We start from the raw sequence: 20,178 nt of genomic DNA, 5'->3' as shown, positions 1-20,178 counted from the left end.
TGTAATCCTTGCTGTTTTTATGAAGCGAAATCCTTAACACAATGCACAATCAATCGTAAAAAATAGAGCAGTTGGACATTCCATTCTGTATGAATTTGTGGGGTGATTCTTCAATGACTATAGAGAAGTCTGCTTGAAACTATTAACTAGAAAGTGAAGATCTGTTTTAGTGAGTGGACTACCGGAGAATTGTCATGGAGTATATACATACCCAGCATACAGAACATACAGAGATAACGGCTGTAGAGAAGTAAGTATACTGTGATATTTGGAACAGGTGGACCTTTCAAAAAAAAAAAAAGGTCCCTAATTATTCCCACACTGTTGAAATTATTTTAATTCTGCATCTCAGCAGATATGTTTCTATGGGGGAAACAGGTGTTCATCAAACGCCGGTGATAAGAGAGACACTGCAGTCGGGCTTGGAGCCTAGCCCACATCGTGTTGATGACAGATAAATTAGGGAAAAACTCCTATGAAACATCCCACACTTCAGGAGGAGATTACACCTTTTTAAAAGGCAAACATCAAGTTCAATTGCTCATTGTCTGGCATGTGGTTATGCTGAGAGACGGATCCTAAACATCAATAGAGCTAAACAACCACCAGATGGGCTGGGGAGAGGCCACCCCTGAACAATCCACCTGCACAAAAAGCAACTGGGGGAGAAGGAAGGATGCGCCCCCACCCTGCACAATTTGTTTCTTTATATTAAACAGCCAGTGTAGTGACTATCACAAGGGCTTTTGGGTAGGGGAGAAGCAGAGAACTTTTCCTGGAAACACGTCTTGGAAGAGTTCTAGCAGGGTTTCAGCTCTCCAAGGAATTCTCTGTGGGTTTCACGTGGGGTCTGGGTTCTGTGGGGGGAGGGGATGCTCTGCACACAGGCTCAGGGCTCTGAAGATGACGTGCCGTGTGACCTGGGACAAGTTACAGAACTTCTCTATGTCTTTTTCTACAAATCCAAGCTCCCAGAGGAGACTGATTTTGGTTTGGCTACAATCAGGACTCTTACTTCAACCGTAGCTCGTACCCAAAGTAAATGCCATGGTGGTGACTCTGTGGAGACCAGCAGCTGGCTATAAACCATTTGTACATTCAGTCATGACCGGGGTGCTCCAACGGTTCTTCAGATATCTGGTACAATGGCACAGAGTGGGCGAGATGAGATAGCGGTTGGCAGGGAGGCTGAGGGAAGAGATGGCAAAAAAAAAAAAAAGGCCATCTGAAGCCAGTAATTTTAATTTCACACTGATTCCCCAGAGCTCGGTGGGCTTCACACTAAAACACGAAGGAAAATAAATAAGAGAGCCAAAGAGCTAGTCAAACCTGTCTCACGCTGAGCCCTTCTAGCGGATATTCGAGAAAAGAAGAAGAAAGGATCAGAGGCATCTTCCGCCATCATGTCCTCCCCAGCTCCGCCTTGCCAGACTGACTGTCTCACGCTGTAGGAAGAGCCTTTGGAAGCATCATGTGATTTAATCTTCTGGCAGCACCAGGAGCTAGCGGGCATTGTTATCTGATGACCAGAGAAGTGAGATGAGTTGTCCAAAGTCAGACAAAAAAAGGCCGAAGCCAAAGATGATTTTGTGAGGTCACAAGGTAAGCGGCCATCGACTCCAGGCTGGGCCTAGCAAGCTGGCTGAGGTGTAAGGCGGTGCTGCGTGAAACTGGTATACATGCAGTTCAAATCAAAACTTTTCAAACTCATGAAAATACAAAAGTAAACCAAATCAGTAGAAACATGTTGGATTCTGACATCTAGCCCCGTCTAGTTCTAGACAGTGTGGGTGTTGGGTGATCTCATCGGCCACTCCATCTCTAGGATGCATCAGATACCCAGCGTGCCCTGTTGCTAGGCTAGGAGGGTCAGAGTTGGGTGTGTTAAAGGCACCTTGTAGTGTATTTCCAGCTCTTAGCACACAACTTCAGTGAAGTCAAGAAGCACCTGTGTTAGCTCCTTCCTGGTAGTGGAGGCTCACAGCAGAAAAACAGTGACTTATTTTAAGGCGTTTTAAAGACATCTTTTGTTGTTGGGGGAGAACCTTTCATTCACACGTGTTTCTTAGCTCTCCGTGAGCTTTTGTGTCCTGACTGAGTTCCCTGCTGTTTTACTTGTGCACAGTGGGTGCGCAGCTGGATTTTTTTTTTATTATTCTAAGCAGCTATTCTCTGTCCCATGGGATGCCTCTTGTTCTAAATTTTAATTTTCAATACTGATACTGTTATCCTGCATTATTTTTAAATCTAGTCTCGTCCTTGTTGATGTATTTTGTTATCCTTGAGAGTGGCTTCTAAATGGGAAAGGTATCTATCTGGGGGCTTGGTTTTTGTTTCAAACTTTGCATGTGATACGAAAGTTAGAGATTTAGAAATTTAGTTTTCTTCTTTGCTTTTTATTTGAACATAAGAATTTCATAACTGTTTATAACTCTGAAGACTTCAGTAATTGTTTCTCAATTTGATAGTGTCTAATCCCACCTACAGATGACAAAGGACATTAAAACTACATTTATACATTCAGCATCTGAAATCATTTCAATTGGCTTAATTAGCAACCCCCCCCCAGTTAAAAATAGAATGTTTAAACATTTTGTTTGTTCTGATTGCCAACATAAACTTCAGTTAAGATTCACCTTAAAAATTTCAACCTAATTTAATTTATCAATTAAATTACTCAATTTAACAGATTAAGTTAACAACTTTACACATTTTTATGAAATTACAAGGCTATAATAGGTCAATATTGGGTTTGGATAAATGTGCTCAGACCTAGTTAAGCTCAAGGTAAGACCATAAATTCACGAAGATAGATATTTTTCTACAAAATATTTACATATTAGGGTTTGACTCTCTTAGCCTTTCTGTATTTAATTTAAAATTTTCTTGGGGTAGAAACATGTATATCCACTAAAGGGTGCCAGTTGTCATGGCAATTAACTGAAGTTTCTTAACTGCAAATCTTTCCAGATTGAGAGGTGTGAAGCCCTGAATTTATCCTGGGTACCTGAGAGCTCTAGCCCCAAGTGAGAGCTCTCTGCCCTGTAGACATCTTACTGCCCTCTCAAGACTGCACCTGGTAGCACCCACCTCATAGCCCCCATGCCACAAACACCCTGAATAGTATAGAGTTGGTCTTGGACATATAGTCCGCAGCATGAATCCACATTTGAAATATGTGCTTTGTGTTTTGCATCGCTTTCAGTTTTTATATTACAGATCCTCTAATTTTTTGAGTGACAAGAAAAACATGCTACTTTTGACCTGTAATGACATTCGGCACCTCCCCTCCCCCATGTGTGATTTTCTACATACTGAACTCTGCCTGAGGCCGCTGGGTTAGCTGAGAAGCTGTGGGTATCACCTTTTCCTCCCCTCTTAACCAAAGACCAGTCTTTCTGTTCATTTGAGCCAATTTCTTTTAGGTGGGACAGTGGCCGAAGCAGGGCACCTGGCAGTGTTTGTGTCCCCGTGGCTGTGGTGACTCACTGGAAACCTGCAGAGAAGGGGGGCTGGGCTGGGTGTATGCTTCCTCTGAGAGTTCTGTGACTCTTAACGTGTAATGTAAAATGGCTTTCCAGAAAAACCCAGCTGGTGCCTCCTCAGCTGTTCTCACTCTGTTTCCAGAACAGGCTACTATTTCAGAAGTCTTACCCACTCCACAGATGACAGTGGATCCGATTTTATTTTCATTGTTTATCTGGGGAAAATAAAATTACCAGGAGCCAAGGATTCCCGTGCCCTGACCCAGATGAGGACATGATCTGTGAGGGTTCTCAGAACGTGGATAGGTTGAGGTTCTAGGTCTAGCCTGTAAAATGTTACCAATGCATTCTCTGAGTGGTTATTTTATAATTGATTCTACCAGGTACTTCTGTGACCGTGTAGAACCCAGGGTGTGTGTGTGGCAGCACAATTGAGTACTGTTTTTAAAACCAAGAACGCATGTCCTCATACTTAGTCATGGAACACTGGTACTTTGCTATATGAATTCTTGTAAGGTAAATACATTAATCAGTAAATCCACATTAATAGGAAACTACAGTCACAATAACTAATTTGTTAGGCCCGGGGTAATGCAACCACTGTGATAAGATATATTGGTCTGATGGTGTTTTGCAAATAGGTTTTGATTTGCAAAACTAACCAACACAATAGCAATCACCCCACATAAAATATTCATATCAGGAATGTTGACTGAAGTGATTGAAAGTCATTCATTTAAAACTAATAAATAAACACGCTTGTCCCCCCACATCGTCACACCCAATTTAACAGTGTTCCTTCCCATTATTCTTGCTCATCGGCAGAAATGGCTGAGGGGAAAATTCAGCTCCCAATTTCCTTGACAGATAAGGGGAGATGTATATATTTCGACATGAACAGTCAGGCTAGGAATAGCATTTCAAGCAGAAGGAACAGCATGAACAAACATGAGTGCTATGAAGACTGAGGACCAGGAAGCTGGCCAATGCTCCCTTGACCTAGTGAGGCATAGGAGAGGCCCTTGGCATAGCCGAGGTCACTACTGCTGCAAAACTAGACATTCTATATGTCTATATTAGAGAGAAAGATCTCATGTAAATTTTCCCAGAAACACACACACTGGATTAATGAATGCATTAACATATTGAACACATATAAGTTACACATATTTTAAACCAAGCATATATTTAGACAGTGTTTAGTAAGCCCTCTTTAGTTAGCAAGCTGCTATCAAAACACTCACAATACTACTAAAGCTTATTCTATTCCACACATACGTATGATCCAATTTTCCAGGAACTAGCTCGGCTCATTTCCTCTATGCCAGAGACACAAACTTAACCAACCTGTGGCTGAGGTAGAAGGCCCGTGAGTTTGCACCCTTGCTGCTTGATTCCAGAGCCACGGTATTTCCAACAGTGATCTGGGACATCACTAAAGTGCTTTATCTGATACAAAGCCACCCTGCCTAAACCTGGTCTCTGGCTGCCTTTGCTGTCCTTATGGAGCTGAATGCAGCCATTAACAGCTGTGAGTCTTAGGGCTGTCATTTAACCAACTTGGCCCAACTTTGTCCAGCATCAAGGTCACAGTGTTGAGCATGGCACCTTACAATCCCATCCGCTGATGACCACAAATTGTGATGTCTAAAACACAGAAATAGGAAGAGCATTTTTATTCTAACACAAATGCCTATAATAATGTCAAAATAAAAGCAGGAAATTATGGCAGGGTAAATTGCTTTTGAAAAATATAAATATTATTTTCTTTCCAAGGTCTCATAATTGGAAAAGCCCACTTTTCAAATCTCTGATGCCCACTTTCAAATCTCTGAAACCCCTCCACCCTCTAGCTGCCCTCACTCCCTCTTTCTGCTTCATTCAAAGTCAAGTTACAAAACTGCCTACAGTGGTTTCCAAGAAGGAAGCAACCCCAAATCCAGACGCCAGTGAGAAAAGGAAAGTCATGGAGGGCGTGGTCAATGAGAGGCAGGTGTGCAGGAAATAGCCCCAAAGACAGGACTGTGCCTGGCAGCTCCCACACACTATGGAGGGCTCTTAAACTCTTTGAGGACAGTGTTCTGGCCGGCAAGGGACAGGCTGTTCACACTGAACAAACATAAAGGGATTTTTAGTCATTTGAAAATAATAATAAAAAAATAAAAATAATCCCATCTCTGACCATTCAAGAGATGCAAGTAACAATAATAAGACATTTGACTTTCTTGTTAGCAGAACGAGACAAGCCATGGGAAGCAGTCATATATCTCTCATCATATTTAGTGCGCGGCTCAGCAGTATTTTTCATCGTTCACGTGACAGGCCTATGGCCTGGCAAATTAGGAGGATGTGGAAGGCACATTTGCTTCTGTGGTCCAGAGATGGCAATGGCTATGCCACTTACCGAGACAGATCCCAGGAATGCCTAAGCATCCTTTAGCTCCTACGGGGCACTAAAATCCCAGAGGTTGCCAGTGAGCCAGGGCTGGGAATGAAAAAAGGAAATTATTTCGCTCTGACTTTTTTTTTTTTTTTTTGCGTTTTGGTGTTTACAAAGAATGTTTGTTAGACAAATAAATTGGCTAACTCCATATTTGGTTTTAAATGTAAATGCTTTTGGAGTTTTAGGAGAGAGAAACCAAGAAAAGTTTCATGAAGTTTCCCATTTACTTCCCAGAGCTGGCCGTTACAAGGGCTACGAGGGCACAGGGACAAATCCACATGGGAATCCTGTACTGGGTTTGTTGAACTTGCTCCTCCGTGGTGCTGCTCTTAAAGAGAAGGACCCAAGCCGTCTGTCCCATTGGTCTCAGTGGTTCTCACCCTTCCTAGTGCTGTGAGCCTTTAATACAGTTCTTCAGATTGTGGTGAATGCCCCCCCCCATACACCATAAAATTATTTGCGGTGCTGCTCCATAACTGTAATTCTGCTACTGTTATGAATTATAACGTACACATCTGATATGCGACCCCAAGGAGTCATGACCCACAGGTTGAGAAACGCTGCAAGAGGTCTCTTTCTAATAAGACTTTTTTCTGATCATCACGAAGCAACCCTCACCATTAGCATTCTGCAGCCTGTGTCCTACGCGATCCCGAATATTCTTGTTTTCAAAACACTGACCTTTGAAAACCTTGGCGAAAGCCACCGCTGTAAGGCCCCGGCAGCCATGGCCTGACTCCTTATCCCCTCCCAGGCAGTGCAGGGCATGTGGTCTTACAAATTCCTCATGTTTGCCGAACACGTGACATAGAAGATCACAGCGTTCATTTGGAAAAGGAAAAAGTTTTATGGCATCTAAAGGAATGGACAAAAAAAAAAATTACCTCTAATCCTCCTGGGAATCAAAGGGTAATAAAGCAAGACAGTGCAGAAAGACTCAGACTGTAAACCCACTTCCCACCCAGCCTTGTTTACACAAGACTGGTTCAAGCAGCAGCTAACTAGCCACGGAAGCTTCCCCGCGCGCGACTTCACCAGAATGCCATTTAAAGAAGTGTCTAATATTTTTTTTTTCACAAATAGTGTTCAGGCAGATTAAAGCCTAATTACACACATCGAATTAAAGGTGTGAGCGCGGAATAAACTGTTCCAGCTCAAAGGGGCTCTGTGCTGGGGTCTGATTTCCAGCCAGTAATTTGGCTGAAATAAAATGGAAACAAGGAAGCGGAATTGTTTAAAAGGTGCGATGGTAATGACAACACGCATTGGGGCCGCGAAGGGAACTAGACAAATGCGCTGTGCATTTTTAAGTGGGGTATGCTGTAATCAAAAACAGTCTTTACTCCTACCACCATTTATAATAATAATACAAGCCACACTCATGGAAGCCAACAGCCAGGAGGGGAAAAAAAACGTATTTCCATTTTAACGCCTTTCGATGATCAAAGCGGCAGCTTAATACAATCAGCTGAAATCCATTTACCCGTGAGTGCGCGCTGTGCCCAGGGACTGCGCTCCCTTCCCGCCCTATCTACTTTGGAACAGGTGCTAGAGTGTAAATTAATTAGTCTGGGAGAAGCACCTTGTTCCCCATCTCCCCAGGCCTCTTGTGGGTCAGGGCCTGGAGGACTTCACCATCTGGGCCGAGTTTCTCCCAGAGAAGCAATCAAAGCCTGCAGACTGCGGCCCACAGAGGCAGGTTCAAATGACAATTAACCTTATTAGGCCTCATTTTTTACAGTTTATAGTGTGTCAACACGTTGGCTCTGTAAATAATCTGCCCAGCAAACAGGTGAAGAAAAAAACGGTTCTCCCCTTGTTAAAAGTTTCAAAGCCCCCAGGAGAATGAAACATAACATTTAAGTGGTGTGATTAGCACATACGCAAACACCAGTATCATTGAGTAAGAAGCCAGAGGGACGGACTCTAGAGCCCAAATACAGCTTATCCAGACCCCGTCGTGTGGAGTTCTAGATGTAAGTCTGTGGTGGGAAAAAATGCTGGCTTCTTACCAACGTCTTCAAGTTTTCTCCTTCAGACTCCCTGTCTCTCACAGATGTGGTCCTCTACCATCTGGCTAACTCGGGAAATACCTGTTTCTTTATGAAAATTATGCTTTTGCCCCTTCCTTCACCACTGTGGTGAACGTAAGACCCTGTTGTCCTGGGAATATAAAACCAATCAAGACAATTAACATCCACAGCTTGCCACAAAATCAACAGATATTTAAGCTACATTTTTAATCAGACTGAGCTTAATTAAACACTTCACAGATGACTCTGAAGCCTGCCACGAAAAAAAAAAACCCTCTTAAGAGAAAATCTTTAAGCATAATGCAAAATCGAGTTTACTAACAGATTGCCACAAGGACTCTTGCAAGGGGTCTCTGAGGGCCCTTGTTTATGCTTTGCTTGTTCAGCGTAGTCAGGGTCTACTGGGACCCACGAGTGGTTTAGGGTTTTACACTTGGGAAAAGACATGGCCTCTGTGCTGGCCTTTCCTTCTCTGCAGCAAACTGGGGACCTATTGTGGGCTCTACTTGCCTTGTATTTAGAAGTTAACTGACTATATGGGCAGCTTTGCCTCCATGTGCAGCCCCTGTGCTGGCTCACATACAGCTTGAAGGCATTTATAAACTCAGGGTACTGGACACTGGAACTCAGGGGGTCATTTGATTCTTCCCTAAAATAGCCTGGAAGACTAGAAAAGATCAACAAACAAACAAACAAAAAAAAGGACCATCATAAAATGCAACCGTTAGAGCTTTCAGAAGTAGTAGCAGGGTTGATGAGAAGGCGCATGACACTTTGGGAGCATGTGTTTGGTTCCCCAACACCCACATAAAAGACCAGGCACACCAGTGTGTACCTCTGATCCCAGTGAGAGACTGCCTCAAAAACAAGGTAGAGTGTGATAAACAAAGACACTGGACATCCGTCAGCTTCCAGTTTCCACTTGTGCAAACACACAGCCGCAGGCCACACCCAGACACACCCACAAAGACAGAGGCGACTAGAATGTGTCTTTCTCTTTCAAAACAGATTTCCACTGAAGTTCCCTTTGGGCTTGGGGATGTATTCGGCCTGGAAACCTGTCCAGTTACATTTTTAAAATGTTTATTTTGAAAACACACAGGTGAAGCTTTGAAGAAGACGTAATGAAAACTTTACTACTTTTAGCTTTGGTCATCAGAAAATAAAGAAAAACAAGCGTGGAGGATTTGCCCTGATGCACCTGGGCATATCATTTAGGATTTGCTCTTTTACTATCAAATTCATAGTTGTTATCTGGGGTGGTGTGTCTTAGCTTATATATAGCCTTCCTACAGTTGTCCTTTGAGCCCAGTTTCCTATCATTATTTTGTATTGGTGGCGTCCATTGAGAACTTGGGGCTGTGAGTGAATCACGGAGTTCAGGGGTCTATCTTGGAATTGAAAAAAAAAAAAAATGCCAAAAAGCCTCTGACAAAACAGTGCCCTCTAGTGGACATCCAGACACCCAGAGACAGCAGTTGTAGGTGTCGGGCTGGGCAGAGACTGAGTGCATGGTGGTATCTTGTGATTCTTAGACATTGGAAGCTCCATCTCTAGGGAGCTCAAAGGCAGGGAAGGCTTGCATCATTCATAGGTAAGTGTCTGGTGCAAGCCTGCTGTTTTACATGTATGAATACCGATGAGTACAACAGAATCCCAATCAGCTCATGGGCAACCACAATCACATTTGAGAAAGGGAGAGGGAAGTAGGAACTTGCGGCACTTGGCGAAGGATGCTAATCAACCAGCAGAACCTGAAGCAGCTATAGAATGCTTATGAAAAGTCCAGAAGCAAACTGTCCAAACCAGCAGAGGAGAGAGCCAGTGAAACTCTGCTCCCAAACCCAAGGCCTTTTCATATTGCTGCCATTTTGAAAGACCTTAAAAAAAAAAAGCCCAGAGTTTCTGCTGCCCAAAATGCAGGAGAAAGAGATAAATTATTCCAAGTTCTCTCTTTGTCCTGAGACACCTTCTCATGAGGCTATCCCAAGGACGTCCGCAAATAGCATGGACAAGATGCGATGAGCCGGCATGAGCCTGAGAGCGTGTGTCGTGTGTGTTCATACTGGTCTCTGAGCATGGCTAACTATGTCCTGTTCTAGTTGTCTTCAGCTCCGTAAAGCCCTCCTCCTCAGGGCAGAATCAACCATGTCAATGTTACTATATACCACAGCCCCCAGAAGTCGATGGCATTAAAGCAAACTAAAGCCACACAGTTGCCCTGGAGAACAATCCAAAAAGACTCCTCTCCAAGAGGATTGAAAGAAAAACAAGGAACCGGTTGATAAGGGCTTCTCTATTGTGCTCCACGAGAGAAGCTTTCCTAGCCTCTCTGTCTGATTATCTGTCCCCATCAGATATGGAGTCACGTAGCCTTGTGCATTTCCTCATTACCACACCTGCTACATTTTGATACACAGTCTCTACACGCCAGTAACCTGCTCATCAGACAAACATCTTGACCTCCCCTAGAATCCAGGAATCATTTGACACTGAATTCTGACATTCCCCCCATATTCTCAGAAAAATACTGAGCACAAAAATAGTCACTCAACTAACATACACTGTTTGGGTTATTGCTTAAAATATCTACGGCTTTGCAAAGAATAGACTATATGATTGCCCAGATTCCATGAAGTAAGTTGCATAAGGGTAGCTGATAGATGGAAAAATTACAGCCTTGCTGGTTGAACAAAAGCTCTATAAAAATACACTATTAAAAACTTACAAAAACAAATAAAAATAAAAAAGCTCAGTGCTGCCCGGACTCTGCAGGGCCTGAAACATGAAGCAAGCTAGACAGATGCTGTGCAGACCCTGGGCCTACGAAGCTTATCAGGGGAGACCATATCATCAGAAAGTACTACAAAGATGGTAGAAATTCAACACAGCACAGTCCTCTCGATGCCTCTCTGGGTTTGTGAGGAAGGGAAATAAACTAAGTGGTTTGAGAAGGATGGAAGAGAAGAAAGAAGGACAATGTTTTAAGGAGAGCGAAAGAGAGAGGAAGACCGCAAGGGAGGGGAGAAGAGGGAGAAGTGGGGACTAAGAAGGCTGTGAAGAACAAAGGAAGAGACAAGCAAACCAACCGAGCGGCAGGCCGAGACTCCACACAGCCAGCTGAAGGAAAGGTGTGTACTGAACAAATAATTGAAGCGCGTGTATAACTATGTCAACAGACATATAAGCACACGTGTAAATCAGTGCTTGCTGCTGTTAGGCGTGGGTTGTACACTATGCGGCTGTGGTCATCCTGTGGACAAGCCTGCCGGACAGGTCATTTTACAGACTCTCATGCCTTAAATGTATATTAATGTTTCTAAAAAGCAAAATATCCATCAAGGACTATAAAACACAATCTATATAGGAAAAATATTTTGAGTGATGTAAACACTAGAACATAATTTCCAGTGTAAAATGGTATCCAATAGAGTAATTATCAAACGAGCTTCTAACCTGGTTGAAGCCCGGGTCAAAGGCAAGCTGGAGCCTAGGGCAGCATCTTTAAAGATGAATCTGTAGTATCAAAGGTCTGTCTTCCTGTATGAAAATTCATATTTTTTAGGGGGAAGGGATGTTAAAAGAGCTTGTCCTTCGTTTCTGAAAGTCTTCCGGTCTCTACCAACAGTGAGAAGCCCCAAAGTGTCTCCATTAACCTCTGATCATAGCATGAGGTGAGGAGAATCACTCAAACTTGGGGAATATTTAAATATTCTCTCTGCATAAAAGCTGTTTAGCTGCTGGAATCATCTCCTCGTGCCGCCCCTGAGCTGAGGAAGTAGATGGATCAGCAGGGGAGGCGAACAGATGCAGCTGGAGAGGAAGAGAGCTCAGGGGAATCACATTTGAGCAGCCGTGGGGGACGGGACATGACAGAGGAGAGTTCACAGAAGCAGCTGGCCGGACGGAGCCATACAGGGAAGAAGCTCAGCAAGGCGAAAGCAAGAGACAAGACTGACTTAGAGAAGCCACAGCTTGCAACCCACCTAAACGTCCCCATGGGAAACTTAAGTCACAGCCTCGTCTCCATCACAGACTTCAGAAAATCAGAAGGTGCCTTTCAACCACCCACTTGCCCTTTTTGACAACCATGGCCACTGTGGTTAGGTCAACCCAAGATACACCTCCCTGCCGGTTGTCTGACCTTATATCCTTACCCCCAAAGGTAAAACCATGCCCGGAGAAGTGTAAGGGGGTACCCAGAATTTCTCCTGAATGTCAGGACTCGCTCTCCTTTCTACACTCCACACCCGACAGATGAATGCTTTCTTGATCTTCCTGTCATCTGTCACCCCAGAAAAGACAATTCCTAACCAACTTGGCTGCACAGAGTAAGAAGTAATAGCAACGGAACACCTTTGTGTGAGAGAGTCGAGTACTCTGAACTCCTGGAAGCCACTGTTTATGAAACAAATTGAACCGCCTCGTTATCAGTGTTGTAGCTAAGGGAAAAAACAAAAACACATCTTTGTGGGTCTACACTTTACTCCAGAGATGAAGCTGAAAATTAAGATAACAACAGTCCCTTGCATTCATGTTAGCTATGCAGTCTATAGGGAATTAATATGAGTTTGATATTTATATCTACTTTAATTGTAAAGATGGATTTTTAGGGAGTGTTTTGTTGTTGTTGCTGTTTATTATTATTATTATTATTATTATTATTATTATTATTATTATTATTATTATTATTATTATTATTTACAAATTCCATTGTAAGACCTGATCAGAAGAATCATTACCCATGAGTGAGAGAACACTAACATGGTTGGTTATGGGCAATCTTGGTCTGTCGTTTCAGCACCTGGGACAGAGATTTACATATCCTGCCCCCCACCCACACACACACACAGCCGAAGAGTTAGGAGGGGTTGGAGGTAGCACGTGGAGGGGAAGACCTCCAGCTCCGGCAATAACTTGAAATGCTAGCCTCCAAGACGCGGGCACAAGTTAAAAACCTTACCTCTAGAAATACTTGAGTATCAAACTGTTATGATGCCTTGCTCATTTTAATAATCGTTTTACACTGATTTCTTTATATGTGTGTGTGGGGGGGAAGAATGCATATCATGCCACAGACTGTGCATGGTGGCCAGAGGACAACTTCCTGACGCAATTCTTTTTTTCTTCCTTCACGTGGCAGACGATGACTGAATTCAAGCCATCAGCCTTGGCAGCACCTTTCACTCACTCTCATTGGCCCCATAGCTATTTATTTATTTATTTATTTATTTATTTATTTATTTATTTATTTATTTATTTATTTATTTATATTGGGTGACCTCAAGTTAAGTAATACTAACAAGAAAGCCAAATGTCCCCAAATAAGTTCATAATCAGGACGTTTATGTCTTAAGTAATTTTCTATAAAGATGCCATTACTTTCCACTCTCTTTCACGTGGTACAAGGTTAAAAATATCACCCCCTTTACAGATAGTATATAAGCAAGATAGTAAGCAAGGTGAAGGGCAGAGAACGGAAGTGAGAATTTATAACTGCTGTGCGTTTAATATGTTCTGGATAACTGCTACACCTTCCATCCTCTCTGGACCTTTAGTGACCCTGAGAATGGGCTGTTCCTGCCTCGATGAGAAACTGAGGCTCCAAACCCTCGTGTACCTGACTGCAGAAGCCCAGAAAAGGACTTTGGGTAACTGGGGCTTGGTTTCATATGTCTGTTTGCATGTTTCTGTGTTGTTAGACTCGTCTCTGTCTGTTTGATCTGTCTCCCTCTCCCCCATACCCCAACATACAGAAAGGCACAGACCCCAGTAAGAATTAGGGGAAGTATAATGAAACATGGGACAGTGAGCAGCGACGTGCAATGGCATCTGCGTGGCAGCCATCAACTACATCAGTGAGAGGAGGAGCCAGGTCCCCAAATAGGGATGTCTAGAAAGTCGCCTTCTGATGAAGCTGTTAAAACGGAGCACTCTCCGCTGTCTGCTGGTGAGATGCATGATGTCTAAATCTTCCATGTTGGAAAGACTAAGCTTCCTTTCTCTGACTTCTGCAAGAGAGCACTGTGCCTTCACTTTGAGAGACTTCAGAACTTCAATCACGTGTGATGTAGACCTTTTCTCCTTTGTTAGATTACAGCCTCTCCTGGGAGTTCTGAGTCTATAACACACACACACACACACACACACACACACACACTGCACACTCACAAATGCATCCCAAAGTAGCTAGTTATGCATTTTTCTCAGATGGCACACTTTAACATTCTCCCAGTTTCCACAAAAACATGCGCATACGAAGAGTGTAGGCTCCGCACTCCAAGTTGGATCTCCTAATTCCTTCAGGAAGCACAGGACCTGATAATACTCGACCAGTAGAGGAGTAGGTGGCATCTCACGGGGGGCTAGAAGAAGACACACAGTACCACCACTTTGCTCTATGACTTATGAACACTGGGTGAATGCTGACGGCTATTTCGGCACTGATTCGCCTAGCTGCATGAATTAGCTTTGAGTCTTCTGTGTAAGTTATGGCCTGAGCTCAAACACTTCCTAGCTGTGTGGCTTTGACCAAGTCTTTAAACTTCTAAGCCTTAGCATCCTCATTCTGTGAGAAGGTTTATGACAACAGGATGATGTCTGATGTAGTTTGCTAATATGCAAGCGTGTTGGTGGTATCTGGTGTGAGGTGGTACCCATCCCAGGGGCCATGGATCGCCCCAGTTGCTCTCAGCTGTATCTGGGACATAAGCCCCGGCACTATTAATGTGGTGGTAGGCTAGAGCCATATCCATTCACTGTTTGTGCATCACCTGCTAAGCACCTAGAATGGCCCAGCACAAACCAGGCATGGGATGAATTCTATCGCACATAAAGGAAAACAACAAACTGAGAACTTGAAACCTCATACGGATCTGGGGGCTGGTAACTCAGAATTTGCTCCGTAGGGCTGGGTTTCCCTTGAGCAGCTCTTTTCGATGCTCAGAAAGCCATTCTGGCCAACAGCATCTGCTTCACTGATGTGTCTATCACAGATAAGAGCCCGAGTCCTCTTGGGAAGGCCTCCCCAGTATGCTTCATTCCCAGTGGCGGGGACACATGAGAGAAGTTTCAGATGGCTTTCTTGGGAAAAAACAAGGTCTTTAGTTCATTGAGTTTTCTGATGTTTTCATTGCTGATTGCACACCCCCCCCTTTAACTGTCCTATATGCTCTTAATTCTGAGACATTACAGGGCCAATGTGCTAGCTGTGCATATAAAAATAAGTGAGCACTCTGAGTGCTTAACCAACTTAGCACTGGCTATGACTGTGAGAGAATGATATCCCCCAGAAAACCTGTGTGCTGAATTCTATGTTTTACGAAGTAGTCCTGGCAGACTGCAGTGGCCTAAGCCTGCGTACACATCTGTATATCCTTACATGTGCACAGTGGGAATGCATACTCTTATATAAACACATTAGTAAGGCATCCCCTTCTACAGACGAGGGGAGAGGCCCGTTTCTAAGATGAGCTTAGAGGCAGAAGCGTCCGTCTATATTGCAGAAGCACTCTTGCAAGCCGCGGGCGCCCCGGCTGTACTGCAGCTGACAGGACCTGCCAGGCACAGCCAGCTGCGACTCCTCTCATCACAAGCCTCGCTGAGCCTTGGCTGGGGCATCAGGCCTTGCTGCGGTGGGATAATAACTGACAGCAGGCTGACACGCAGCCCAACGAGAGTTCCATCGGGAGGTCTCCTGGGCCCGGGGATCAGTGGGCTTAAAATATTAGGATTTGATAGAGTTAACACTTGCCCTTGAGCAGATGGTTTCGAACATTCTGTCAACACTGCGAGTGATCAGTGCAAACAGACTCTCCGTCCCAGAGGGACGGGAGTGAAGTGCTTTTCGAGCGCCGAGCCTCGGCTGAGAGGTGGCAAATGTGTCATTCCCAGGGTCTCCTCTCAGCTGTGAGGAGTGCAGGCACTCCCCACATGGTGCAGCCAGAGCTGCGGCGGAATGAAAGGCCTCTGCCAGGTTTGGAGGGCACAGCACGGACCTGGCTGAACTGAAGCTTTGTCGGAGCCTCCCTGTCTGTGGTGCTGGAAGACTCTGGCTTGTGAGCGTCTTTGTATGATCTACCACCAAGATTAGAAGCAGTCGTAAGGCCTCCAGTGTCTGTTATCAGAGCAAGAATGGAGAAGTGACTGAAACCGAGACCTCTTACATTTTACAGAGCAGAACCTCACACGTGCTTGGTCACTGTGTGTTTGTTTACGAGACAGAGCTCCCTGTTAGTTTCGCTGGATATAAGGCAGTGGTGCTGACCGCTTGGAGCCCATCACCTTCCTGTATGAGATGCAGCCCCTACCATGTCCAGCTCAATGTCCAGTATGAGATGCAGTCCCTACCATGTCCAGCTCAATGTCCAGTCTCAGTCTGGCAAATTCATCTCGGGAGGGTGGAGAGAGGGGGTCTCTTCAAACACAAACTATTACCCACACATTTTGAATAGCCAGGCTTATAAGAAGGAGGAAACAAAGTTATCTGTGATGGGAGGTCCTGGAAAACAACAGGAAAGTCTCATTCCACAGCCGAAAGAACCCAAGAAACCCAGGATAGGGCACCACGTAGCATCGTCCCAGCAGATACACTCTGTCTACAAAAGACATGGTGCTGGGTGGGACGCAATCAGCTAAGAGAACTGACCTCTAACAGGGCAGAGACCAGAACAGCCAGAGACCAGAAGGCAGGCCTGCACTCCTAATACATGAGATGCAGTCGTGGTGGTGAGGCGGTCCTGCATCTGTTCCTTCTGCGATGATGTCCTAAGAGTGCATTGCAGAAGGAACAGATGCAGGACCGCCTCACCACCACGACCGCATCTCATGTATTAGAAAACAAGAGGCTAGGCACAGCGCCGCACAACTGCCATTGCGGCACTTGGTAAGGAGCGCGGAGATCACGGGTTCAGGGTCATCCTCGGCAACGGAGCCAATGTAAGGCCAGCCCCGGCTACAAGAGACCCTGTCTCAAAACACAAACAAAGACCAAAACCAAACAGAACAAAAAGCCTTCAAATTAATATTAATGAACAAGCAGGCTCACGAGGAGCCTCCTCAAGCACATCCTCTGTGACACCAGGTGCCGGCTGCCTGCTCCTGCAACAGATCAGCAGAGAGGTCTGACCCCAAAGGCGAGCGCCTCACAGGGCAGCAGAACCTGCCAGAGCCAGTGTGCAGAGGCTTTTCTTTCTCAACCGAAGGTAAGTAGAGAGAAGCAAGGCACAGGGAATGCTTAAAGACGCATGGACCCAGCCTCGGCTCCCACGCCCATGGCCGCGCTAACCTCGTCTCCTTTCCTCTCTCTACCTCAGTGCTCCAAACACCTGCACTCTTACCTCCTTCTCTTGGTCTTTTTTTTAATAAGAAAAAAATTAACAAAGTACAATTTGTTGACAGTGTTCTCAGCCACCCAGTGGGTGTTCCACCTATGCGCTGTCATGCGTTTCTTGCCGTTTTCTGCAGGTGCTAAATGCACGCTAACAACAACACATGTTACCAATTGAGAATAGTGTTAAAAAAAAAAAACCCTGGTAATTAAGGAGTGCTCTCAGCTCGGAAAAAAAAAGAAAGAAAGAAATACAGGTGAAAGCTGCCTCGGCCTGAAGATTTTTCTGGTTTCTTTTCCTCTGTCACTGAGGGAGTTCTTAGTGCACACAAGAAGGATGCTCTCAAGATGATTATCTGTGTGCACAGCCCAATAAAACAGATTTGTCATCAGAGGATTTGGGCTGACATCTCCCCCAGAAAACCTGTTTATACCTTGATTTCTGTTATGTTCTGTTTTGTTCCCACGATTCTTTGAAAGTTTCTCTCGCTCCTTGTAACGACACAGTTAGGTTTCTGGAAAATCGTGCAAACAGGACTCCCAAAAGACATCATTATGCTACATAAACTCCAAAGTTATCTGGGAACACTAAACAGAGCACCATTCTCTGATCTTTTCGTTACTTTCTAGCTACGTACAAGGTGACTTATGCACAATTAGAAGGAGGTCACTGTGATTTCACCCCTGTGAATTTCAGAGATGGTTTCTTATTGGCCATTAGAGGACTTGACAGCCACTTCTGCATTCTTCCTTTAGGGACCGGTGATGGAGCCATTGGTGATGCTTCCAAAAGGGTTTGGGTCAATGCTGTGACTTCTGGGCATGTAGCCTCCCTCGCTTTTGTCCTGGGTACCCATTCCCACCCTCTTCCCAGAACAAGCTGAGATCAGGATGACTACTGTTTTGAAAACCATTCGATTAATTTGTCACTTTCAATTTTATAATTTGAGATAGAGTCTCATTCTAGCCCAGGCTGTCCTGTAACCCATGATGTAGTCTGATTGACCTATCGTTTTTAGCCCAGGCTGTCCTGTAACCCATGATGTAGTCTGATTGACCTATCGTTTTTAGCAATCCTCTTGCCTCAGCCTTCTGAGCTCTGAAGAGACAGCCTGACCTCTCCTACACCATGACTTGGGAGCTTTCTTCAGCACCTTCCGGTTTGACTCCAGGACTCAGAGGCCTAGCCCTGACTTGTGTACTTGGGGACAGCTGTGAGCATATCAAAACAAAAGAAAAAAGAAAAACACATGTCCCTCTGGCTAAAATGTAAGTAGCACGAAATCAGGAGACACGCTTGCATGCCTAAGCACGTGTGTTGCATGCGTGTTGGTGTGCACCTTCATATCTGTACGAGTACACACTCAGCTGTTTCTGGATGTGTGAGTCCACACGGAGCTGTTTCTGGAAACCAGAGGTCGACATCAGGTGTCTTCCTCACTCGTACTCCACATGATTTGCTGAGGCAGGGTCTCTGGCTGAACCTGGGGTTCACCGACTCAGCTAGACTGACGAGCAGCTTTCCCTGGGAATCCGTCATCTCAGCCCTACTGAGCTCTGGGGTTACATCAGCCTGGGTTTTATACACATGCTATGAATCCGAACTCCAGTCCTCATGCTTGACCAGAAAATGCCTTATTCACTGAGCCATCTCGCCAGCCCGAGAGTAGCATGTCTGTCTTCATTCCCATTTTTTCTAGACCTTGGCTCAAAACACAATTCCATAAATATTAACTAAGTACATTAATATACAGTTTAAGGAGAGACTTTGCTGAGGATTTTGAAGCAGTTGGTCTCGGGTGAAGCTAAAAGACTTCTGTAAACTTCTCGGGCTATTTGGTGAGTAGGAGCCTATGAAGCATCCTTAGTGCCTGACTGTTCTCTATGGCCTCTGGGCACGGCGCTGGCACTGTCAGGAAGGTGAAGGAATTAAGATCCACAGGCCCAGCCCAGTCCTACAAAATCAAAATTACCTCCTGCAAGATCCTTGAGAAACTCTTCACCACTTAAAGTCTGTGAGCTCCTGTTCACACTTCCTGACCAAGGGTCTCCAGCCAGCATGGCACCCCGGAGGACATCACGGGGAGAGCCTGAGAGTGGCTCTCTTCGGAGCTCATTAGAGGAATTGGGGCTTTTTGACAGTTTAGCTCAACTCACCATGTCTAACTTCCAGACCTGCAGTTCTCAACTGTGGTCCCTGAGCTGGAAGCCTGGAATACAAACCCCACTTCAGACTGAAGTCCTAAAGCCTCCCCTTGAACCTGCTTGCCACTCTCCATACCAAACCACATGACTACACCTCAGGAAAATGCTAGAAATTCCACTGCACAGGCCATGTCTCAGATTGATCAGGAACTTCAGGGAATAGCACTCGGGTTCAATGCACTTCAAAGTTCCAGGTGTTTGTCAGACCTTGGATCTTGTGATAGGATGCCATCATCTATAGTGTTCACACTTGAGTTCCACAATCATTTCCCAATTCTTACAAAATCTGAAATAAGTTTACGATCTTGTGTTGGGCCACATCCATAGCCTTCCTGGGCACAGTCATCGTGGGTTAGATATACCTATAGAATCTCTCTAGGCAATTCTATTGGTAGTCATGGCTAGGAGCCACAATCTATTCCATGGCCAAATCTACAAGGCAGCTAAGCAATAACTCCCAGCTCCCCGCCCCCCACACACACACATCAAGTCACTGAGACGTGGGAAGTTATCGGTAGAAAATGTTCTCATTGTGCCAGTTCCCGGGCATGCTCACACAACCTGGAGACAGAATTCAGTCATCCAGACCAGGAGACACAATTACAGAAACTAATGAGGCTACTGGCAGAATAAGTTGCTGTGATGTTTGATAAACTTTCTTTCTTTTTAATCATGTGTGTGTGT

This window comes from Microtus ochrogaster, chromosome 1, assembly GCF_000317375.1.
Source record: "Microtus ochrogaster isolate Prairie Vole_2 chromosome 1, MicOch1.0, whole genome shotgun sequence".
NCBI lineage: Eukaryota > Metazoa > Chordata > Mammalia > Rodentia > Cricetidae > Microtus > Microtus ochrogaster.
The sequence above is the reverse complement of the archived record's forward strand: the minus strand, read 5'-3'. Positions refer to the sequence as shown.